The 20476-nt window shown below is 41.7% G+C and overlaps 1 protein-coding gene and 1 pseudogene across 1 annotated transcript in view; both read right to left on the bottom strand.

Moving 5' to 3' along the window:
* Nucleotides 1-20476, bottom strand: part of PHACTR1 (phosphatase and actin regulator 1) — a 604691-nt gene that overhangs the window by 384111 nt on the left and 200104 nt on the right.
* Nucleotides 1150-1866, bottom strand: LOC101440827 (thiamine pyrophosphokinase 1-like; annotated as a pseudogene).

The following is a 20476-nucleotide window of genomic DNA, read 5'->3' as shown; positions in this document are numbered from 1 at the left end:
GGCAACATTCGGTTTAGTAAATACATAGTAAAGTCTAATGAAGAGGGTCCCATTATAAAAGACTTTAATATATCAGTGGACAAGGCTGTTTAACCCGGCTGTGTCAGTCCATGTGCACTAGCTGCCTTACAACTGCAAAGTGCCAGTGTTTACAATTTGAGTGTGGGAAGGAACCTCAGATACCCCTTCTGTTTTACAGATGAGGAAAGGGGTTCAGGGAACCCCAGCTAGTTTTAACACCCAAACTAGAAGGAATTTTTTTCAGTAAAAGGTGATAAAATTTATATAGAGAAATATAATATTAAAAGACATTCAGAAGTAGCCCTTGTTAAAAGCAGGGAAGGGCAGCAGGGGTGAATGATGTGCTAGATTCCAAAATGAGTTTTATTCAGCTTCAAAACTGAAAACAGTTTTCTAGGATAAAAGGAATGATTGACAGCTCAAGAATAATCAGTACTGAATTTTAAGAGGAATGATTCACATTAGTTTCCAACTAAAAGCAATTGAGCTTATTTACTTTCCGAATAAATAATGATTTTTGCATCTCACTGTAAAACTCAGATCTGTCTTTTATGTTACATGGATTACCTAAACATTAACATCTTTTAAATGAGTGGGCTACCCAGGGAAATGTAGATTCTGTTAAACCCAGGTGAGCTTTTTTTTTGGAGCAATAAATCACTGGCGATGAGGTAAGGAAAGGCATGCCTATGGATGTCAGTCCATAGGTTAGTTTTTTTCCTTCTTTTTTAAAAGATTTATTTTTATTTTATGTATTTATCCCTGCCTCCCCTTGTTTGTGCTCGCTGTCTGCTTTCTGTGTCTGTTCATTGTGTGTTACATCTGCTCATCTTCTTTTTAGGAGGCACCAGGAACTGAACCCAGGACCTCCCATGTGGGATGGAGGCACCCAGTCGCTTGAGCCACCTCCACTTCCTGCTTGTTGTGTCTCTCAATGTGTTTCCTCATCGTGTCTCCTCGTTGCTTTATCTCATTGTGTCATCTTGTTGTGTCAGCTCGCTGCAACAGCCCATCGCATCAGCTCGCTGTCTTGCTCATCTTCTTTAGGAGGTACTGGAAACCAAACCTGAAATTTCCCATGTATAAGTGGGTGCCCAACTGCTTGAGCCACATCTGCTTTCCCACAGTTTAGTTTTTGATGGCTATGGTCCAGAGGAGTAGCTGACCAGTTTCCACAGTTACTGTCCCAGATCCATCGTAGGTATTAGAAGTACTGACCAGTGTTCTAAGACCAAGCACAGGATTTGCTAGGCCCACTGTGGTAATGTGGTGGCAATGCTGTCCAAAAGGAACAAGGCCACACCAGTCACCTTCCATCCCAGTGTTTGTGTGCAACTTGTGCTTTCCTGGTTGGAGCAGGCAGAGGAGAGATTCCTCTTGAATTATTATAATTGGCAAAGGGGTGATATCGGTTGCATGAAACAGGGTGCACACAGATGCCATAATCCAGTCAATACAACCCCAAGTCCTCCAAGTATCACAATAAGATCAACCTCGAGGTTTTTTTCTTCTATCTTCTTTTGGAGCTCTAGAAGGCACTTGGCAAAGTCAGTGTAATTTTGATTAGGAGTTGAAATCAGCTCACATCCCTTACTAGTGTAGTATTCTCTGACTTCAGGCCTAATGGAATCAAAATCTCCATTATGATTTGGGCAAAAAGTTTTCCCATTCTCCTTTAGTGATCTCATATAAGTGGTTGGGACCTCCATCAGCACAGCCCTTTAAAATAGTTTTGCTCCACAGATGGCAAGAACACTTGTCCAAAGGCTGATTCAGAACGAAAAGGCGGTACTTCAAATTCCCATTGGGGAGCAGGGGTTCCAATGGGGTAAACATACGCTCCATACTGGACAATTGGCCTACAATGGTGGGTTTCTGCTTCATCTTTTACATTTCATTCCCATCTCTTAAGATTTAAGTTCATGAATTAAAGTGAGATACATGCATGCAAATATTCAGATCTCTACTTAGCACTCTCTCTGAGAGTCCTGTTCTGCCCAGTCTCTAAGATTGTATGTCTCCCCCAAGCACTCTCCAGGCCCTTCCCCTGTTTTTTCCCCCTTCATAACATTTATTAATATCTGATATTATATCATATATTTGCTTGTTTAGTCTCCCTCCACTGGAACATAAGCAACCTGAGACCAGAGACTTTGATTCACTGTAATATCCCTAGCATCTAAACGTCACTCAACAGTGTAAACTACAATGTAAACTATAATCCATGCAATGCAGCAGTGCTCCAAAATGTATTCACCATATGCAATGAATGTGTCACAATGATGAAAGAGGTTGTTGATGTGGGAGGAGTGGGATGAGGGGGCATGGGGGGTATAAGGGAACCTCTTATATTTTTTAAATGTAACATTTTTTGTGATCTATGTATCTTAAAAAAATACTATTAAAAAATTGATGGGGTGGGAGGTGGGGTGTAGGGTATATGGGAACCTCTTATGTTTTTTAGTGTAACATTTTGTGTGATTTATTAACTTTAAAAAAAGATAATTAAAAAACAGATAAAATAAAACTGAAAAAAAGTCACTCAATAAAATGCTTTGTATGTTGAATAAATGAATGCCTGCATTATCTCCAAGGGCCTTCCTTAGTGATGATGGCAGCAAGATGGTAGCCGTGCAGTGTTATTGCTGGTGTTATCGTTGTCATTGTGCATTGCTGATGCTGGTGGTGTGTATGGGTTTATGCTCCCCTATGATTTTGTGCAGTTTTCTTAACACACAGAGGTAACCAGGCAGAAAGAACAACTGAAACTGGTTAGGTGAGTGAAGTCCTGACCTCATTTCATGCCTGGCTTTGCAGGATCAAGAGACTACATAGACTGAATAAGGTTTGTTTTGTTTTTTGTTTTTTCTTTAAAAAAAAACAACAACAACATCAGGGCCTGAGACTGTTACTAAAATGATAAAGAATAGAAATCTAAAGTTTTAGAAAGTTATGAACACAATGCCTTTGACATGATCCCTTAGACATTTTCTTTAATACTCAATAAGGAAAATGAAGTGATGACAAAAACTGGGACCAAGGCAAAAAGTCACCCAACTCTCCAGAGGCCCTTAAAGCCATAGACAATTTGTTCTATTTAGGGGTAATTAAAGATCTGCCCCAGTTGTGTTTTTCTTTTTCTTTTTTTAAAAATTCTATAAATATTAATTACTTATTTAAACCTTAAAGGATTTAATTTTTAACTTGCTTCCATTTGCCTGTCTTGTTCTCCTCTCCTCCTGGCATATTTCTTAAATAGATGATATCCTATGTTGATAATACAGTATCATTTATATGTGTGTGTTCCATATATCCTACATAGACAATATAGATAGTATTTCTTCAAGTTTGTAGCTTTAGGAGAAATATGAAAATGGCATTAATGCCAACTCAATGTTACATCTTCTATAAGGATGCATTTTAACACTGCTTATCTGAATATATGCTTGGGCCTACCATGGTACTGCAATCAATCCTCATGCGAGTGCTTTTATTTGATATCTGTGTGTAAACAGATCATAAAAATTATCTGCCTCACACCCTTTCCTTAGGAACTTTCAAACAACACATTATAAATAAGTAGCAAACGTTCTGGTGCATATAAAAGACTGCCTGAGTTAGCATTTGTCATCTTTTATGTTTTCATTATCTCATTTGGTCTCTTTATTGTTGCAATTACATTCTAATTTTGTGTGCAGACACTTGAGTGCCTCGGGCTGGACGGATCAATTAATATTACAATTACCATTATACCAATGTAGGTATAAGTGGAAAGGAGATAGACTCTAGATCCATTGCTATAATTTTGAATAAAGAGAGTCCAGCTATGGAAAATTCTTTCAGAATATTCTGAAGTGAAAAAAATGAGATTCTTCCTAAAGTCCTGAAGGCACACAGGGGCTTGGATGGGTTTTGTTTCTTTTGATGCTCTATCAACTACCTGTTCTTTCCTGTAAATATGCATATTTCAAGAGTCAACAACACTGTCTCTCTATCTTATTTTTTATGATACTTAATCTAAAACCCCAGGCAGTAGTCTTGATCCAAGGCTCTTAGTGCACAGGGAGTGAGAGGGGGTGGAGAGGACATCAGTCTCCAAGAATAATTTCTTCTCAGGCAAAACAAGCAAACGCAGGTCCTAGCCATGGGGCGACCTCCTGGCCCAGTGCAGAAGTCTAACTGATTTTTCAGGAGCCTATTTTCAGTTCACATGAGACACACAGGCTGTCAGCCACCAGGAGTGCAGGGACAAAGACAGAACAGAGTTAGACCTTGGGGTTTTGCAGGAACCATATGGTTTGAAGGAAATAAAATGAGGAATAAGGGGTCCCAGGTTCTTTTCCACTCCTAGGAAAAATACCTATCCTCAAGGTTACACTTTCTTACCACACTTCCTCAAACCCAAACACACACATACAAACACCTGCAGAATTACATACACTGACACATTCACTCCAGAAATAAGACAAATCCACATGTGTGGTGTTCCCATTCCTTTGTCTGAGCCTCTACGTTGGAACATAAGCATACATATTTTATCACACTTTTGATTTTCCAAACCAAGGGTGTATTTTGTTCCCCCATCAGTGATGGCTTCTGTAATAGGCAAGAAAAAACAGGCTATTGAAGGGAACTGTCTAGAGCTGTGGTCCTCAGACTGGAGCAGGCATCAGAATCATTGGAGGACTTTTTTTAAACACAGATTGATGGGCCCTACCCTCAGAGTTTCTGATTCAGTAGGCGTGTTAATTTGCTAAATCTGCTTGGAGCAAAATACCAGAAATGGGTTGGCTTTTATAATGGGAATTTATTTGGGGGTAAAATCTCACAGTTTCGAGGCCACGACAGAGTCCAAATCAAGACATCATCAGAGATGCTAGCCTCACCAAAGGGCAGCTGCTGGCACATCCTGGACTTCTGCCACATGGCAAGGCAAAATGGCAGCCTGCCTGCCTCTCTCTGCTTTCTCCTCCAAGCTCAGTTTCTCCCCTAGCTCATCTGTGGGCAATCAGGCACCCTAGCTCGTCTCTCCTGGGCTGCTTCTCCTCAGCTTTGGGCCACTCCACTGATTCCAGCCTCTGGCTTCTCTCTCTCAGGCTTGCAGGGTTTCTCTCTTTCTGCTGCAGTAGGATATCCTGCAGGCTTTTCTCACATGGCAGGGTGAAATGGCAGCTCCCATTCTCTGTATGTATTTGTCCTTTCTGTTCTCAGTTTATAGAAGCCTCCAGCCAAAAGATTAGGACATACCCTGGGCCCCACAATCTAATAAAAATGATTTAATCCTAAAGTCCCTTAGCTGATCCTAACTAAAAGATCCTACAGACAATAGGTTTACACATACAGGAATGGGTTAGCTTAAGAACATAATTTTCTGTGGTCCACAAAAGACTCAAACCAGGACAGTAGTTCTGGGGTGGGGTATGAGAATTTGCTTTTCAAATAAGTTCCCAAGTGATGCTGATATACCTGGTCTGGGGACTGCACTCTGAGAACCACTGATGGTAAAGGAAGGGATGCTGAGTGGAAGACCGATGTTGCCTGATGTCTGAATGCCAGGACAGGGGCCTCTGTCCCAGCCAACTTAACCTCCCAGCTGTGAGCTGTTGAGATCACCAAGGAAACAAATGCTAAGCCCTCTCCTCTCTGTTCCTCAGGCCATACCTGATAACCTGCTTGCCTGTACTCAGAAGGAGATAAGGGCTAGCCATGGTGTACAACTCTAGGTGTTTTGTGCTGCTGCTGTGATTATTTTTGCTTGTGTTAGATTCTGCCTCCTGACTGTCCCTTCTATTTGATGATGATATGAGAATTCTCATTTCATTTATCCATTTATTCACTTGCCCATCAATCCAACCTTTAAATATGTAGTTAGTGTTTATAATGTTCAAAGCCTAGTGGTATGAGTTTACTGAGACTCCACTTCCAGTCTTCTCCTAGATTTATTTTGGGTACCTATAAATTAACTAATAGGTATATTAATTTACCATAGTAGAGACTGCTGAAACTTTCCTTTCAGTGAGACAGCCCCACATGTTTTATCTGGACACACAGTCGTTGTGCTAGAAACTACTTTTGTCAGCCTTTCTTGCAGTTAGGACCATGAGACCAAATTCAGGCTAAAAAGATATGAGCCAAAATAATGAGCATAACCTTTGGGTCATCTTAAAAGATAAAGGTGTTTCCCAAACTTCCTTTTCCTTCTTCTCACTCTCTAAAAGTGACAGTAGCTGGAGCAATCCTGGAAGCCACATGTCGAAGATGGCAAAACCACCCCACCAGGCCTGGACCACTCTCTTCTAGGATATTTTGTTGAGAAAATGAAATTTCTATCTTGTTTACACCACTGCATTTTTGGGGCCTCTTTGTTGTAGCAGCTTAGCCTTTACTCTAACATAATTGCCTACATGGTGTTTCTCTGAATTAGTTAACTTTTTGGACTCAAGATTCATTCAGACTTCTAGATTCATGGCACTGATACCTTTCCCATACCTAATTACTTAACCCCTGCTTTTAAATGGCATTTTGTTTCTGTTGGTTATTAAATTATGTACTGCAGGAAAAAACATGTTCTTTATTTTAATCTGTTCCGTGGGTGTGAACCTATTGTAAACAGGACCTTGTGAACATTTTTTTTTTAGTAAATTGTGACCAAATGAATCAGTTTGGGCTTTAATTTGGATTACTGGAGTCCTTTATAGGCAGAACGAAGTTCAGAAATATAGAGAGAAAGCCATGGGAAGAAACTGGAAGGCAATGGAACCCAGAAGAGAAAGGAGAAGACATCACCATGTGCTTTGCCATGTGATGGAAAAGTCAAGGAATCCCAAAGATTCCTTGTAACCAGAAGCTACTGTCCTTGGGAGGAAGCAAGCCTTCCAGCCTCTGAAACCATGAGCCAATAAATTCTCGTTGTTAAGACAGCCCACTGTATGCTATTTTAGCGGCAGAGAAACTAATACAGTTTCTCCCCCTTCTATGGTAGTTTGAAGTTGTATGTATCCTAGAAAAATGTGTTCTTAAAGTTAATCCATTCCTGTAGGTGTGAGCCCACTGTGAGCAGGACCTTTTCATGAACTTGACTTCAGTTAAGGTGTGACCCATCTCAATCAGGATGGGTCTGAATCCAATGACTGGGGTCCTTTATAAATAGAATGAAATTCAGAGAGGGAAAGAAAAGGCCACAGGAAGCAAGAAGTTGAAATAGAACCCCGAAGAGAAAGCCCATCAGGAGACACTGCCATGTGCCTTGCCATGTGACAGAGGAGCCGAGGAGCACTGGCAGCCAGCTCCACATCCTCGAGGAGAAAGCATCGCCTTGACTGGGACATTTTCCTGGTCTCAAAACTGTGAGTGAATACATTTCCATTGTTTAAGCCAAACCATTTCGTGGTATTTGCTTGAGCAGCCAATAAAATTTAAAACACCTTCCGATCTAGAGTCCCATATCTAGTTTCTTGTGTCTCTCTGCAGTGAGTCATCATATAGAGACTGGACTACTTCTGGGGGACAAATAAAAGCTGAAGGGAAGATGTGGCTAGCAATGCTGAAATACAGATGGGGTTTTAACAACACAAAGACAAGGATTATCAACTACTTGAGTACAGGCATATCTTGTAGATATTGTGGGTTTAGTTCCAGACCACTTCCGAAAGCGAGTATCACAATACAGCGAGTAATATGAATTTTTTGTGCATATGAAATACATGTACAAATATGTATTAGTATATAGAAAAGATATTTACACTATACTGTAGTCTATTAAGTGTGCAATAGCATTATGCCAAAAAAACAATGTACATACCTACATTTAAACATGACACAGGGACACAAAGTGAGCACATGCTGTTGGAAAAATGGTGCCGATCGATTGTTCAATGCAGAGTTGCCACAAACCTTCAATTTGTAAAAAACACAACGTCTGTGAAGTGCCATAATGTGAAGCACAGTAAAATGAGGTACACCTGTAATTGTCTGAGGACTGCGTATCAGGTTTTTTAGGAGCATTTCCTTTCATTCTTCCTAAATATTCCTCAAAGAGGTCCTCTAGGCACCCAAAAGTGTTATGTCCAAAAGGAGTATTTGGCAGTTTAACCAACAGATTAGAAAGTCTTCTACTTGCAGTATTCAGGGGATAAAATATTTTATTTTTAAAAAGTGCAAAAAAATGAAGGGGAAACAATAGCCTTGTTTGTGACTCAAAAGACACTCATTTGCATCAACATCTTAAAACAATGTTTATTCAACCAAGGCACACCACAAAGGTATTTACAGAAAATTAAAGTGGTTATTTCTGGCAAGCTTGAATGAAGGAGCAATCTCAGTAGAGGCTGATCAGTTAGAAACTATTCAAGAATATCATCTGGGGAGCCTGGATGTGTTTTTCCATACCAAGATAACAACACTACGAAGAAGCTGCAGGCTTTGGTTGTGAATAAACAGCCCTCGAAAGAGATGGGGCCAGCAGCTGTTTACATGGGGTGCCAGAGGAACTGTGAGTAATTCGTTCTTCACGTTTGTCTGTTTCAAGTCTGAAAGTCACCCTGCTTCTATTACTTCCTTGGATTAAGCCACCATTCTCTGACACTTCCAATGTGTCACCATCATTGAGGATAATTTTAGAGGCTATCTTCCTCTCTCTGGGAAAGTGTATCACCATGGCACCACCAGTAAGTCCACATGGAACATCTATAATGGATAATTTGGAGTGCTGGGGTATCTGCAGTCAGGCACCCTAAAGCAGAGGCTGCACAGAGCCTTGGATGCATGTGACTTATTAGACTAGTGCTCTCAGGAGAAAGGGAGTGAGCAGGAGCAGGTGAGGGCAGGGAAAGGGGCTAACGCAAGGATGAGGTGGTCTCAGCTGTCTTCCAGCTTCAGCCTGACCCCATTGGGAGGCTCTGGAGCATGAATTGCACCACAGAGGTGGTCCCACCTTTAGGCAAGAGGTCAGCCTTTTGTTTTTCTGTGTCATTCATTCATTCATTCATCATTCATCATTCATTCATTCATTCACTCATTCATTCACTGTCAGCTGTCAGCTGCCAGCACTAGGAGGCAGGGAGGGAGGATATAATCTTCCAGGGAAGCAGCTTCTGTTTCACCTGAGCAGAGCTTCTCAAACTTTGCTGCTCATTGGAATTACTTGGGAATCTCTCAACTAAAAAAATATACTGCTGCCTGGCTTTGACAGCCAATTGCTTTTAGGTACTTCTGCCTGAAAGCCCCCGATGTCCCTCTTTTGGTAGACAAAATACTGCCCCGCCCCCCAAAAAAGATACCCACTTCCTAATCTCTGGAACCTGTGAATATGTCACCTTACATGGCAAAAGAGACTTTGCAGATGTGATTCATTCAGGCATCCTGAAATGGGAAGGTCATTCCGGATATCCTGATGGTTCCAATATAATCACAAGGGTCTTTATATGACGGGGGTAGGCGGGACAGTTGGTGAAGGAGATGTGATGACAAAGCAGAGAGAGAGAGAGATTTGAAAATGCTACATTGCTGTCCTTGAAGACAGAGGAAGCGGCCAAGAGCCAAGGAACGTAGGTGGCCTCACGAAGCTGGAAAAAGCAGGGAAACGAATTCTCCCCCCATGTGCTCAGAAGGCAAGTGGCCCTGCTCACAGATTGACTTTAGACCAGTCAGACTGACTGTGGACTCGGACCTGCAAAACTGTAAGATAATTAATTTGTTGGTTTTTTTAAGAGCCACTACGTTTATGGTAATTTGTTACACCAGTGATAATCAGATACACCCCTCTTCTCCTTCAAGACCCTGCATCTTTCCTCTGTGTGGTCTTTCTTTAGTTTTGCCTGGGGACTGGGCTAACTTCTCAGTTCTGCTCTCTCCTAGGACCTGTGCCTTTCCCTAGAATTGATCACCCTCTACTGAAGTTTTCTTCCTTCCTGACTTATTCGCCCACTGGCCAGCTTTCCCCTAAGCATATGGACAGAGCTTCATTGGTCTCTCTATTCTGGCTCCTTCCACAGGGTGAGGCACATCAGAAAACTTCAGGGTTTGTTTGTTACATGAATGAATGAATCAACTTTCTGAATGCGTGGAATAGACATAATGGTTCCAGGAGCTCTGAGGAGGAGGCAATCCTTCAGGGCTACTGCAGACTTTGAGGAAAAGATGGACTTGAAATTAGGATTCTGAAGAAACAGAAAAACCAATCCCTCTGACACCCTAGTTTCCTTGGCTCTCTAGAATCTCGGGGGTTAATTCCAAGCTCGTTTTCGCGGTAGGTAGCGGGGTGGGTGCCGGGCGAGCCTGGTATCTTAGGTCCTCCTCTCAGCAGCCTCTGACGCTGCCTTCTCACTCCTCTGGAAAGAGACCCTGCCCTTCTCCCAGAGTCGCCGAGAGCTGACTGCCCATCCATCAGCAGCCTTTCTCTCCGGAAGCGGCTGGCGCGTCTCCCAACCCACGTGTTAATGAAGCCCTGGTTGAAAGAGGGGAGCCTGTGGGGACAGCATCAGCCTCATGATGATGGATGGCGGATGGCGCTGCAGCCTCGCCTCCTCCGAGCCCGACAGAGGGGCTTTATAGCTTACTCAGAGCCTGGTTGCCCTAGGACCTGAGCTAGAGCCAAGGAGCTGCCTGAGGTTTCAGTGCTGGTGGTAAGAGGGAAAGCAAGGGAGGATGGCAGGCAGTCGTCGGGTGTTGGCGCTCCTAACTCTCCATGTGCTGCCCTGCAGGGAGCGTAATTCCTCCTCGGCGCCCCAGAGACAGCAGGGGCTGAGCTTGCCCTTTTCCTGGGCTGAAAAAGTATGTGTATCCTCTAATATGTGGACTTCAGGATTCTGGGTTAGCTCTTCATCAGATGCTTTGCATGAAAACCCTTCAAATTCCCAAAGGGTCCTGAGCCCAGGCTGTATCATCATGGGAATGAGTTCTCTTTTGGTGCATACATGGGTATGGCACTTACAAATTCCATTTGCCACAACAGTGTTTACGAGCCCAGACTCTGGAATTAGTCCTGGATTCGAATCCTGCTGTGTGCCTTTACTCAGTATCTTAGCTTCTCTGAGCCTCAATTTTATGATCTACAAAGTGGAAGCAATGACAGTACCTTCCTCATAGACTTATTGTGATAGCTAAATGAGATCAGCCATGCAAAACACACAGAGTTGTTCCTACAAGACAATAAGGGCTTGAAAATGGTGATGTTATTATCTTCCAAAACTAAAAATCTTTGCAACAGACTGCACTAGACCTTGAAGATAAAAAAGACAAGGGAGACCCAGCCCTAAAGAAGCCACAGTCTACAGGGACAGGTGCACTCAGGAGCAATAAACTGAAGCCCCTGCTGGACACTGGACCACCACCAGCCTACATCACATGTTTACATGAATTAGAAAAATAGATGCTTCCTTCTGCCAGTGGGCAGTCCTCCACTGCCCTGACCAGGTGTTCCTGCTCAATCTGAACAACCATGCATGATCACTATATGGTGTGCTATGTCACCAGCATTAACAAAACTATCATTACTGTATTGGGGGCTGGGGAAAATGAAAATAAATCTTCACTGAGGAGGTGACATCTAAGCCAGATCTAAGGTGATGCCTAGATTTCAAAAGGCTAGCGAGATTTGCCAGAAGGGGCAGCCAAACAAAGGCTCAGAGGCTTGCAAGGGTTGGGTGACTTCAAAGGCTAGAAAGTAGGAGGGATCAGAGCACGAAGGGCTTTGACTGCCCCATGCAAGAGGTGGGTCTCCTAAAGCACTGTGAGATCAGGACCAGCTCTGCTGGAGGAAGCTGCCTGCTGCATAGTCACCGCAAAAATCTGTAAACGGACTGGAGAGAGGAGGCCCTCCACGTCGTGACAGAGAAGTAGTCAAAGTCAAAAATACTGCACAGGAGGAATCTTCAGTTCTTGACAGTCAACTTGCTATGGGGATAAGGAGAATTAGCAAAAGGTAAATCCAAATTATCCAGCTCAGGATGTGTGGTGGACATCAGTGTTATAATTCAGGGTAAGAAGCAGGTGGGATGTGGATTAGAGGCAGGTAAGGACTTGGCTTTGGGGAAATGTAGAATTGGAGGTTATCTGCTGGGTATCCAAATATAGATGTGGATCTGGAATACCAATGAGCGATCAAGGTAGCCATTTGGAAATTGTCGGCTATAGGGTCGAACTCAAGCATTAAGAATGGATGCTATTCTCCAGGGAAGGTTTGTGATGAGAAGAGAGGAGGATCCAAGACAACCTGAAACACTAACGAAGAGACGAAAGGACACAAAAGTAGGAAAGGGAGACCCAGCGGGGAGAAGATCCAAGAGCGTGGAAGGAGTGAAAGACATCAAGGGCAACCACAGTTCCAGAAGAGAAAGAGGTTGGGCCAGCAGCGTGCAGGCAGGATGAAGCCTGAGAGCAGCCTGTTGGGTCCATGGGGAGCCCAGCCAGAGACGTTCAAGCGGTGTGGTAAAGGCAGGTGCCACGCTGCAGAAAGGATGAAACGCGCATGTAAGGGACAAAAGTGGAGGAAGGAATGGAAACTATTTTTTTTTTCAACGATTAGGGCAGAAAGGAAAAAGAGTTATGTGGTAATGGCTTTAGGGGCAGGCGGGGTTTGTATTAGGATGGTGGAAGGAGGCAGGGGAGGGAGGAGGTTACTGGAGATGCGTTTTGTACTTTTGCTTTGGGGAGCAGAGAAATGGGAGACACTTGTCTTGAGAATTGCCAGACCACTTTCTCTACTGAAACCCCATTTTCTTTTTTTCCTTTGGAGTTGTGCTCCAGGCATTATCAATGCAATTGGAAGATGGGGCATTGTTTTATGTGTTTTACTAGTGATAGCACATTCCATCACTAGCAAAATCCAGGAATTTGAAACCAAAGGTGAATTCCAAATATTATTGGGAATGGGGGAAATGTACCAATGCTTACCGAGCATCTGCTAAAATCCACTCCCTGAAGTTTTATGTATATCATCTAATTTCATCTTCAGAACAAATATATAATGTAGGGATTAGTCTCTTGGACCAGAAGTTCTTAGCCTAGGAGTACATGAAGTTCTTGACATGTACATACTTTTTTGGTGTATATATATGTAGCATTTGGGAGAGAATGTTGATAGTTTTAATCAGATGATCAACGGGGTCCAAAAAGTTAAAAACTGTTGACTTAGATGAATTTGCTCAACCCAAATAGAGTATGATACAGTAGTGAGCATGAACATTTATTTTCTTTTTGTTTATATTTATACGCTTTGAGAACAGTTGCTGCATCTTTCACCCCTTCAAGGTCCCCTTTGAGCTAGAGGCTCAACATACTTGTTTATAATTAATAGGCTGTTGTGTTTATTCAAGTGTATTTATAACCTAGATGAAAAGACAGCAGAGAAATTTTTACTTTCAGTTTATCAGCTGATGTCACAACTTAATTGTGTGATATCAACAGGTCAGTTCAGCCCTTAACAGAAAAGTCATAAAGCTGTTGAGAGAGATTTGCATTTGAAATTTGCATCACAAATTTGATTGTATATAAAATACAAATGACATCTGCTGTGTGAGCAGATTAGCAGCTACCACCAGGAAAGCATATGCCAGGATAAATAAGCAACTTAGGGGACAAATCTGAAAAAGGACCAAAAGCAGAGAAACAATCCATGCTGGCAGAATGAGTTGCTCTCAGATGATTTCTATCATAAACAGTACATAGTAAAGGGCATTTCCATTATGATCATCAACTTGAACTACAAATACATAAGAAAAACCATTAACGCATTTTTAAGATGGGTCCAAATGAGTGTGGGCAACTGTGAAAAATGATTATTTAGTATAATTTAAGAATTTTTAGCTCACTTTATATTCCATTAGGAATTCATGAAAATTAGTACATTGCCAAGAGGATGGCAAATCAGTACTGATGGGAAATTTAACAAGTTTGGTGTGATTGCTTATAGAGATATACAATGAAACCAATATAAAAAGAATACACTTTTTTATATATATATTTTAAATAATTATTCACAAATGTTGATATATGTGTGTAAATTCTTACACACCTATATATGTATATATATATTTAAAATATGTTTATTAGATGTGTATGCATATATACACATCTGCACAAGTATTATTTGGAAGCATATATTCTCAACAATCAATAAAATAGGTCAATTTTATCTAAAGGGCAAATATTTTACATAACCTAAAATACCTACCAAGAAAAATAAAGAAAGAAAGCCCTCCAAAGAACCGTGAACATAGTTTGTATTTCATGATCATAATTTTTCAGATTGAACTACTATATTAAAAAGTTGACTGTTCAGAGTTTACTTTAGAACATTATCACAAACAGAGGCTCTTCATGATCCAAACTTCCCCATTTATAATATTGGTTAACGAAGCAAAAAATCTTATAAAATATATGATATAAAATTATTTTTTAAAACAATATAAAAAGGTCACATGGGAACCTACCACTTATAAAATGTGTTAGCACCGATATCACTTCTTTACCCTCACGCCTCTTTAGGCCCCTCTTGTCTCTGAAGGTCAGTTTCTTGCTGGCATCTGAAGTTCTCCGACAATACATTACAAGTAAATTATAAAGGGGCACTGCAAATCTTAGGAAAAACATGCTGTTTTGTGCAGCTAGTGGAGAACTGCAGAGCCAGTGAAAAGCAAGCCTCCGAAAGAGACCAGTTAACAGCTGTCACAGGAAAAGTGGGCAAGGCTAGCAATAGGACAGGTGCTGCAACGGGAATCATTTCAATATCAAAGGAGAATTAGTAGGAAAACAGAGGAGGTCCTCCTATAATTTTGTAAAAGCGATCCTCTTCTGGATCATGCTGCAAAAGTCATATATAATGTAAAAGATGTTGCACTGTGCTATGATAATATCTGTTGCAAAGCTATTTTAAATTGACGCAGTCTTCTTGTGTTTTACTAATTACAGCATAATAGTATTTTATCCTACATTCCATTAAACATAGGATATAACATAAGCTCATCTAGATTCATTTTTCAAGGTAAACTCTCAGTCCTACATTTTCTCTAGTATATATTATTAAAATATGGCCCCTCTTGGAGTAGATTCACTTTTATGGCCTTTGATAATCCTGTCCTTTGAATCTTAGTCCCCCATCATCTCGGAATCTCTTCTAGTTTTGGCACGTGCCCAGTCTCCTTTGCATTAAGTGTTGAGGTATCAGACTTTTCTTTAAATAGTCCTAGCTGCACAGGCAATAGATCTCTGAAGGAAAGCTCAGTTCCTGATTCCAATCTTTGCAATCTCCCATAGCAGCTGAGAGACTGTTGGCTTGTATAAAGCATGCAGTAAATATTTGTGAGCTCAGTGTAGCTCTCTTCATTTACTCGGTGTCCAAACCAGAGTCCTGGGAGGGCAGGAGGGTGGGAGCTACGGTTCCTTTTCATTACCGTGTGCCTGGCTTCTGAGACATGAGACAACTTTTGCTCTCGATGAGTGGAAGGCGCCTCATCAGAGTGGCAGATGACTTTGTCATGGAATTAGTGAATTAGTAAATAATTGTTGCACAGGTTGGGTCCACTTACGATATATTAACTTCCACACTTGCCCTTCCCACTGCACAGCATGCCCATCATTGAGAATGAAGGGGATGACAGAAGGAGCGAGATGATAAAGTGTTAGCCAATGCCTGGACAGTCAGCTAGGAGCTACAGATTCTTGCCTCCATCTCCATGGCCAGGGACGTGACTTCTACTAAACATCACCTAGCAGTTATGCTGTTCTCTGTATATGCAAACTATACTTCTAGGTTGCTGACGTTAGGCGGAGAGCCTTGCCTTACTCTTGTAGGAGGGCTGATAGCTCTCAGAGATTAACTCGCACTCTCGCCTCATTTCCCATGGGCACCAGATTCTGCAAGAAGCCTTGAGGTTCGCATAGCGCTGTGCTCTTCTAAGTGCTTTAACGCGCTGTCTCACTCAGCTCTCAAAACTCAGCAAGGTGCATGGAACGGAGATCACTCTTCCCATTTTACAGGGGAAGAAACAACAGCTCAAAGAGATGAACTGATCTGGCTCCTATTCTTTGACTTCAACTGTGGAACTCCTCCTGCCACCTGGCAAGCAGGACCTGGGGGAGCTGGGGAGGCAGAGAGTGCCGATTGGTGTGCCGACAGCCACCTGCAGGTGGAGGGAGGGGCTCCAGCCTAGCGGAAGACACAGCCCAAGCACCTGGCTGGGGCTTTGGGAAGGCTGTAGAGACAGACACCTTGTCCTCCACGTGGGTAAACACCGCGTAGATCTGAAGGTTATCCTGGCCGTGTGGCCATCAAGAAGGTGGAATTGAGATGGAGGACAGAACCTATAATCCATCACCCCAGCAATTCCCCAGGATGTGGGCGCTGGCTCTTATCACAGACTCCAGGTCTGATGCTGCTTCAAACTGATACCAACTACCTGCTAGTTTATGGAACACCTACTATGCATAAGGGTCTTATAAAAAACTAAACTTTATTTTAGAGCAGCTTTAGGTTTACAGAAAACTTGCACAGGAAGTACAGAGTTCCCATATTAGCCACCCCCCAGCACACACTTTCCCAGATTAACAACATCTTGCATTAGTGGGGTACATTTGTTACAGTGCATGAACCAATGCATTACTAGTAACTAAAGTCCTTAGTTTGTATTTGGTTCTATGGGACGGTAGGCTCTCTGTGAGCATCATAGAACTGAAACCTCAGGAAAACTCTCCAAAGTAGCCTTAGCTTCATTTACACACAAGGATATTGGATCTCAGAGAGGTTACAGACCCAGTGGTGGCCACAGAGAAAATCTAGGTCAGCTGTCCCCAAGCCCCATGCTTTTCTGCCCCTCAATAACACATGAGATGATGTGGCAAAGTAGGAAGAATACAGGGTTTAGACTCTGGAGATACACTCAACACCTTGATGCCTGATAAATATTTCCTGAATAAATGAATTGTTACAACATTATTCCTTATCCTGAGCCAAAATTTACCTTTTACTATTTTCATTTATTGCCCTCTACAGCATCACTCATGTGTAAGTTAGCAAATTTCTAAAGTCAGTATTATTGCATGCGAAAATTGATCTGTTCAGGCATAAGACATAATTACAAATAATTTTAAAAAGCCTTTACTAAATATTTCCCACAATAATTCAGCCACATAACTATGCAATCCTAGAGTATTCTGAATCCAATTTTCTTGTTCAAATGAATGAGGAAGCAAGATCTTGCAAGGAGAATAATCCTTTATGAGGTCACGCTGCTGATAAGAGACCAAGGTAGAATTTGAACTCGGGATCCCAACTGCAAGTTCATTGTCCTGTGCATTACCCTTGGCATTTTGAAAGTAGCTCACGTCTGTATTTTGTTTGTGGTCCAACAAAGTGTACCATCTCCTTCTGACATCGCTCTTGTGGCTTTGTGATGAAGGCGGCACAGGTGCTAACACTGCCATTTCCCAGAGGTGGGAAACAAGCCTCAGAGGGTTTCGGTTACATCGTGCGGAGTGGCGAGTGCCAGGCCTGTGCCAGAGCCCTCTCCCCAACGCCTGAGGCGACACCCAGACCATCCTTTCCTGGGCTTGGGGGGATGCCAGTGATTCCCAGCTCACCGGCATTTTAGTCTTGACGACAAGGAAATGTCGTTTTCATCTTTGAATGCCCTGCACACCTGGTCCCGTGCCTCGCACTAGCAGTAACTCAGTATTTATCAAATCTATTCTCCAGAAAGCTGAGCGCGACGACCTGAGAGGTCAAATACATGAACTGTGGACCTGATCCAGAATCCTCTTTGGCTGTTTTCTAGTTGTGTGATGGTGGTGGGGGCTGGTCTAGGGTAAAGCAAGTCAAATGTCTAGGATGCAAAATTTTAAGGAGGCACGCACTCTTGGGTTTATGCAAGGGCAGCGTTGGTACTTGAGTTAGAGGGCCTCCTTAAATTTTTGTGTGCTACATGCCTCACTTAATTTCTTTACGCCTCATCTGTAAAATAGGGACAGTACCAAACAACAAGAAACTCAAAATATCAAACTCAGTATCAAACTCAAAGAGCTCTTTTAAGGATAATTGAGGGCTTTTTTGCACAGTGTTTGGTTAATCATTGAAAAATGGTGGCAATTGTGAAGAATTAGGAACTCTTGTAGATTGTTGGTGGGAATGTAAAACTGGGAAGCCACCAGGGAAAAGTTTGGCAGTTCCTCACAATAAACACAGAATGATCGTATGATCCAGCAATTCCACTTCCAGGTATATATCCCAAAGAATTAAAACCAGTGACTCAGACAGACACTTGTACACCACTGTTCAAGCACTGTCATTCAGAGTAGACAAAAGTGGAAACAACCCAAGTGTCTATCAACAGATGAATAGATACACAACGTTGTTTGTCCATATCACGGAATATTATTCAATCATTAAAAAGAATGAAGTTCTGATACATGCTATACCAATGAACTTTAATAATATTATGTTGAATGAAAGAAGTCAAACACAAAAGGACAAATACTGGATGATCCCACTTATATGAAATATCTAGTCTGAGCAAATTCATAGAGGAAGAAAATAGATTAACGGTAACCAGGGGACAAGGTCGAAGGGAGTGGGAAATGGGGGGGTTTTGCTTAATGGGTACAGAGTTCCTACTTGGAATGATGAAAACGTGTTGGTAATGGATGGTGGTGACAGCATAACATAGTGAATGTATTTAATACCACTGAATTGTGCACTTAAAAATGGTTAAACTTGAAAATTTTATGTTATATATGTCACTGCAATACAAATTTTAAAAGGAAAAAAATGGTCACAATTACTGTAAGAGCTTCTATTTTCAGGTCCTTTGGGACTTTATAACATAAGGAAAAAAATTTTTTTGACACAGGAAGGCACACCTTATAGCTACCTTCTTTCTTCCATTTGTTTTGCTCCTAACTTCACCTTGGTTTGATCTTGGGCCTATTCTAATGGGCACATTGACAATGACAGTCCCTTTACTTTCACTAAAATTCTGCAACTTATTAATTATAATGTAGATAACAATTTCCTTGATCTTTGCATTTAGCATGATTCCTTATAATGCCTGGCAGGCAAAAGAGAAACAGGAGGAAAAATGAAAGCTTGGTAATGAATGGATTACCATTAATGAAGTGATAATGAAAAACATTCATTAGCATCTCTGCAAATTCAGACTCCTTGGCAGTTTACTTCAGGTGACGGGTTTGGAAAAATTCTTAATCTAACCTGTTAATATTATGAGTTATTTAAATAGAAGAAGAAGGAAACGTAAGTTTAACAAATGCAAATGGTATTAAATGTTCAAGGTCACCTTCCACTATATGGATTATGAGCTTTTTTTATCATGTATTGGGGATTTCTAGTGATGTATGAGTATAAAAAGATTCAACATATCCATTCGTAAGCAAATTGGGGGCAGGATAGTAACAAGTTTTGTTGTTCTCTTAAGCTTTCATTGTGCTTTCATTATCCATTAGGTTCATTTGGAAACTTTCTGCAGACATTCGAGGAGAGGCTTATTTATCTTCGAAAAGTAATAATAACAATAATAATACCAACACTTGTTGGGTGAATAATGTGTTTCAGGAAAAACAGTCACCGATCAGCTCTCTGGCTCTGTAACACTCATCCTTCAGGGTAGAAATTACTTATGACGTCATTTTGAAGATGGGAAAATTAACTGAGACTGAGACCGAGAAGTGATTTTGTCATCATCTCAGAGGAAGGAAAGTGTGGCCTGTGGACGGTACCCAGGTCTATTTGAGAACAAAACACCTTGCTTCTTCCATTGTATCTTAGGTCCCAGAGCGCTGTGCTGGGCTCTGGGAACAAAAATAAAAATGTGGGGGTCCCTCTTTAAGGAGCTAGAGTCTGCCTCAGGTAATGGTGACTTTACGCGTAGCCCACGGTTAAGGGCATTGCTGCTCACGTTTCAGAAGCGGGCTGCATTTTATTCTCCACACATCACACACTTGACTTGAGGAGTCTTCCATGACTGCCAGGAGGAATGCAGACCAAAGGAGAAGCAGAGCTAGAAGCCACCGGGAAATGGCCCAGAGCCAGGAGGTGAAGTCCGCGTTCTGAGGAGCACTGGGGTAAACTATTTATCATATTTCCTTGATTCTAACGCACTACTTCTAGATTGTAAGGATTGTCTGACAAGCAATGTGCCCCTCATGTGGTGCTGCTTCTTTCTGTTGTGAAAAACCTTTAGAAGACCAGTGGGGAGCTCTTAGAAGACAATTGTACCGTAGAGTGAAAAATCTGAGAACTCTTCTTGCTCCTGGGCTACCACTAAAAGGCAAAATTTAATATGCAAGGTGCTTGGAAGAACTGTTGTAAATTAAACTCGTGTAAGTCTCTTTTACCAACACTGACACCTGAGCCACTTTGGGGGTCTCATTAGGATTATGCTTTTTGCTTCTAAATTTAATAACATGTCCTAATGGTTTTAGGCATTGGCCAGTGATATTACGCCATTAG

This window comes from Dasypus novemcinctus, chromosome 22 (assembly GCF_030445035.2).
Source record: "Dasypus novemcinctus isolate mDasNov1 chromosome 22, mDasNov1.1.hap2, whole genome shotgun sequence".
Taxonomy (NCBI): Eukaryota; Metazoa; Chordata; class Mammalia; order Cingulata; family Dasypodidae; genus Dasypus; species Dasypus novemcinctus.
Note: the sequence above shows the minus strand (reverse complement) of the source record. Positions and strands in the feature narration are given on the sequence as shown.